Raw genomic sequence first — 6,000 nt, forward strand, 5'->3', positions numbered from 1 at the left:
GCTGGATTGATTAGGTAGTTAAGTGACTAACGTAATTATCGTGGTACATGTATACCGCCTATACACTTACATACATGTTCATGTACCTTGATTAACTACTTAATCTGTCTTGATTGGGTAACTTAATTCTTTATCAATCCAATCCCGCAAAGAAGTCATTGCTTGTCTTTTGTCAGACTATGTATCAATCCAATAAGAGTGATCATAAAATAAACCTATGTGAATAACCTGTGATTTCTCCATTGTCGGACATTTTAATCTCCTGGATGTCGGCCGACTACATGTAGAAACTAGTCATATATATCCTAATAACATCCCAAACCAATAATTTTTTACGTGCATGAATTTAAAACTGGTACAGGTCAACAGTAGTTAGCATGCTTTCATTCTATCGTATTACGGCAACATGTAATTTTGTAGGAATACTACTAGCATAAATTTGAATATCACAGATCAACAACATGTAGAATTTTTTACGTGCATTAATTTGAAACTGGTACCGGTCAACAGTTGTCAGCACGCTTTCATTCTATCGTATTACGACAACACGTAATTTTGTAGGAATACTACTGGCATAAATTTGAATATCACTGATCAACAATTATATTGGTCACACCAAAAACTTTTAGAAAAGGTAACTTATGCAATCCAAGTCAATAAATAATAACTGATTGCTAAGACAAGTAGAGAAAGTCAGACATATTAATCACAGTAAGGGTCCATTTTGGGCAATTTAAGTAAACATAGATAATAATTTATGATGTTCAGGCGCTACAACAAATAATTGGTCTGTAAAACTAGTTATAATACTGACAATCTATACAAAACAAAGTCTGGAATTCAGAAATCCTTTACCATTTGTCAATTTTATGTTGACAAACTTACTGATAGAGCCTTAATTCAGTCAGTGCACATGTTAGACCACTCCGTCTCGATGACCCATATCCCCAATTAGGAAAGATGTTGTTTGTCTTAATAAATGATTTGACCTAAAGGGTACAAATACAAAATCTTATAATGTAATATAATCATAGATTCTACACTTTGTAGGTGTACATCAGTCAGGAAATTGACATCTTCCTGTGTAGTCAGTGTGAATTATAAAACCATCTACTACTGTGGTCTAAAGTTAAACATGAGTTATTGAAGAATACACCCTATAGCATGTGCAAAAGAATGGTGATTAAAGAGCTAAATTGATTTAGTACACAGAAAACTTGGATGCTCCAGAAATTTAATAGTACAGACACATAAAGTTGCACAATACCTGTATATTACAAGACTATACCTTATAGAATTCACAATAGACATACATGTACATGTAAATAAACAAGATTCAACAAGCCAACAGTGAGGCTGATGTCACCCGCCGAAATCCCCAAATAAATAGATGACACATAGTATCAAGCAATCAAACTGATTATCAACTATACACTAAGTTTCATCACTCTCTATCAGATAGAATCAAAGTTATCTTGTCCCAAAGCAGGAAATTGCTTATCGCTGCTTAGCTTTAGCTCGATATGTTAATCATTGAACTCAGTCAAGACGAACATCTACATCAAGTTTAAACATTCTACCTCAATTAGAAGAAGAGTTGTTATGTTCCAAAGTCTTGACCAATCAAAATGCTTATTGCTCGTTAGCCTATGCAGAAAATTTTCATCATCAAACTTAGTCAAGGTATTGATGTAATGAAACTATACACCAAGTTTCATCACTCTCACTTAATTAGAACTAAAGTTAATCGTGTTCCAAAGCATCAACCAATCAAATTGCTTATCTCTGCTTACCCTAAGCCAAAAATGCGGATCTTTGCACTCCATCAAGGCATTGACCTCATAAACACCTACACCAAGTTAATTAGAAGGAGAGTTATTGTGTTCCAAAGTCTTGGCCAATCAAATTGCTTATCGCTCTGCCTACCCTGAGCAGAAAATGCTCATAATCGAACTTAGTCAAGATATTGATGTAATGAAACTATACACCAAGTTTCATCACTCTCACTTAATTGGAACTAAAGTTTTCGCGTCCCAAAGCATCAACCAATCAAATTTCTTATCTTTGCTTACCCTCAGCAGAAAATGCTTATCTTCACACTCCATCAAGGCATTGACCTACTAAACACCTACACCAAGTTTGACCATTCTAGCTCAATTAGAAGGAGGGTTCTTGTGTTCCAAAGTCTCGGCCAATTAAATTGCTTATCACTCTGCTTACCCTGAGCAGAAAATGCTCATCATCGAACTTAGTCAAGGTATTGATGTAATGAAACTATACACCAAGTTTCATCACTCTCACTTAATTGGAACTAAAGTTATCGCGTCCCAAAGCATCAACCAATCAAATTGCTTATCTTTGCTTACCCTCAGCAGAAAATGCTTATCTTCACACTCCATCAAGGCATTGACCTACTAAACACCTACACCAAGTTTGAACATTCTAGGTCAATTAGAAGGAGAGTTATTGTGTCCCAAAAAGTGTGACGGACAGACGGACGGACAGACAGACAGACGGAAGGACGGACGAACCCATTTTAATAGTCCCCTGCTTTCTTCGAAAGGCGGGGGACAATAAATTCTAATCTATGGGTAGACCCTTATCTTATAGACTTTATAAATTGAAATCTTTGAAAAGTTGAGAATCTTCAGTCATTTATTGCTTTGCCTAGCCCAATTACAATAATTTACAATCAATTTTTTCCACCCAGGCTACCTAAATTTTGTTTATACTATATGACCGAGTACGTAAATTTGTGCGTTACCCTTTCAATGAAGTCGGTTAGAAGACGGCGACATATTTTTTAACAGCGCGTTGTGTCGCTTATACTGGTTTTAGCGAGGTCTTATTTTCTCACTAAGATGTTCAGTTACATTGTTCAGGAGTTCACAGGGACTGACACGCGACCGTTTAGCAGTAAAAGTTGCCCAGTAAAATTGCCTGGGAAGCGATTAGATTTTTGACAAGGATTCAATAGGACAGTTCCTGCAAGTAGAGGGCGAGTGTAATGAGACTTACATTCAGAGCTGAACTACCATCCCAAACTTAGGCTGCCTGTCTACAGCTAGCTCCGCCTGAGAACAGGCCCTAAGCTAATTACCCGACATTTTAATTCCTACATCGACGATTTTAGTCGAAAACACTGAGTATGCTTTTAGTAATTTTTAGATGTATTTATTTCTCTTCTATTGTCATATTGAATGAAATTAAATATGTTTATTTAACCGCTGTGTGTATGAAAGATGTCAAACTAATCAAAGCCGAATCACAAAATAGTCCTCTAATTATTCAATATGGCGGCGCCCCAAAAAAGGTAATTTCACAGAGGCGGTTTTGTTTGCAAAGACAAATTTAGGAGTATCTAACCTTGTTTTGAAAGATAAACAGATTGAAACTCTAAATAAAGACAGTTTACTTACAATGACAAAGAATTTATTGCAATATTACCCACTAGTACATATTATTATATATCGCTTTTACCGGATTGGCAGAAGTTTACATTTTGCTAAAGACACGTGTTTACATAAAACACGTGCGTGCTCGGGTTATTTTTACTCTGTTGTGTACACAAATCGTTAGTCCGGCGGATAAGTCCCTACCAAAAATGATCACGTGGGCGTTTTAAATGGCGGCTAATTGGGGCACCGGCAGTGATCATAATGACGTAGATGGATCGCTGCGTGCAGTTTGCTGAACTACTAGAGAAGATACTGTATGTTCACTCTGTCCTGAAAACTTGATAATAAGCTCTTTTTTGGATGGTTTAACGTTTGATTTTGAAGTTATGAATACATGACACGTATCAATTTCATAACTTTTGTCGTTTGAGTGTTCACAAGATTATACAAAGTGAAAAGAGGGCGATAACTTTATCAGTAATTAACAGAATTATAGTTGGAGTTACAACATACGGTAATTAACATATATCAATTTTAATAAAATCAGATCATAAATTTAGGACTGCGTAGAAATTGCGAACAATGGACAGAGACGACGACCACATTTCCAAGGGGGTGTATAAATAAAACAATATAGTAGCCTATTTTTTAAAATACCAACAACATACATTTCTAATAAGCAGTCAATTTAAACAATAAAAAAAAAATTACATGAACTGATGAACACTAGATTTTCTCAAGAGTGATACTGTACTACAGCTCAAAGTCGGATCCCCTATTCACTTCAGATCTAATTTTTATCGATATACCGGTATATATGTTATAAAGAAAGGCAATAGCTAGGCAATGAATTAAATTTGGTTAGATCCTAAGATCTACAACAGGCCTGCTAGTGCTTGGCTAGTTTTATCAATTTTATGCCATTACTGCATGTAGTAGCCTATAAACTAAGCTTCAAATTTGTATCATTTTCACTCATTATATTATTTTTATATTAACATGTAGACCAACAAAAGAAGATAATTGTTCAGCTCAGTGGTTCCTGGAAAGTGTTTGCTGTTTTCCATCTTTAACGTTCCAAGTGATGAATGGGTGAAGCTTTTGGCCTGGTGTAACAACACACTCATTTCTCTTCTGTCATCTGACTGGCGTAAAACTATCGCTTTCCAGGGCAGAAGTAGAAATAATTTAGCCTGGGTTGGATTTATAAATCTCAGTGGATTTATTATTTCGGATATTTGTAGAACTGAGCAAAATGAAATACCCACCTTCGTGTAGAAACTTCTCTTAATCCAATGAGTTCAAGGCCGTCTGCAAACTGCATTAAGATACCTTCAGTGTAAAGGGAAATTCATCTTTTTCTTCCTCCAACCTCGTGCCGTGTTTGTTATTTTTATACACATATAATTTTCATTGGCGGAGAACGATCACGTGATATTCTGACAGCGGGAATGAACACGTGGAGAAAGACACCTGTTATACGAGACTAAATCAAAAGTAACAAATTTCAACAAATATTTTCGTCTAGTTGATCTTATCTATTATATTTTCGTTGGCAATATTTGTTTACATAAAGTTCAATGGGGCATTTGACAGAATTTAATTATATTCTCAAGCGGAGAATGGAAATTGCCATTATTCACACCGACTAAGATTACCATGGACCAGATTTTTTTTTCTTCTTATCCTCGTTATAACTGAGACCAGATCTAATTTCAGCTATTATTTTCGAAAATGTGAACGCCACATACGATCGAATCTCGATTTTTGTCCTATCCGAACGACTAGACGCTGTCCACACCGGATAATCTCGATTCTCGAGTATGAAAAATACTGCAAAACTGGGTGTGAAATAGTTTTATTTAATGCCCACTTCCACTGAAGTGATATCGCAGACCCAACTTTATTAATGTCAATGTCATGTGTTTATTATGTAGATGTGAAAATATGGCTGAAAAGTTCTAAGCACGAACAGGGTAGATCAATTTTCGGGCAGACGGATAAAGTGGAAACAAAAATTATTATTTCACCTAGTTAGCAAAATTAAATGCCCGAAATGTAATAAAACACTAATTTTACTTTTCTTTTAATTGAATACCACGAATTCCTACTGAATTGACTACGGATTAAAACATTTTGTCTGGAGTCACTCTACTTTGTGCGACATTTTTCGGGCATCAATTATTATTTGTGAATGCAACTGCAACAGTCCAAATTGCGTGGTTTGAATTCGGGTCGGCATAGAGTAGGATTTCGGTTGTTGCAAAATGATTGCTTAACTGACGGGGCAGGCCCGTAGCCAGCGGGGTGCAGGGGGGGGGGCCGAAAAAATGTTTTGCCCCCCCCCCCCGAAAAAGGATTTGCCGACCATAGCCCTAAAATACCTACCGTAGACTGTGCCCCCCTAAAAACATCACTGCCCCTCCGAAGGTAGCAAGCTGGCTACGGGCCTGCTCACGGGCTATAGTAGAAAAGCAGAAACGCATTTGTGGCAGTTAAATTTTAAAAAAAGTTCTCGCCGAGGGCGACGATTAGGCTATATTGGACAACATTAAAATTTCTGTATTCACAGGCTGTAGTAGCTGTCAAATTTTCCAAATGT

General features: G+C 36.5%; 1 protein-coding gene across 1 annotated transcript in view; it reads right to left on the bottom strand.

The window, feature by feature from the left end:
* The window catches only part of LOC126808883 (solute carrier organic anion transporter family member 5A1), a 72,531-nt gene extending 67,757 nt beyond the window's left edge, over positions 1-4,774 (bottom strand). The window contains exon 1 of the mRNA XM_050533927.2: positions 4,667-4,774. The gene's annotated coding sequence lies outside the window, so the exon portion shown is untranslated. The remainder of the gene's footprint in view (positions 1-4,666) is intronic.
* Between the last annotated feature and the right edge of the window lie 1,226 nt (positions 4,775-6,000).

Source organism: Patella vulgata, chromosome 1 (assembly GCF_932274485.2).
Source record: "Patella vulgata chromosome 1, xgPatVulg1.2, whole genome shotgun sequence".
In the NCBI taxonomy this organism is placed as follows: domain Eukaryota; kingdom Metazoa; phylum Mollusca; class Gastropoda; family Patellidae; genus Patella; species Patella vulgata.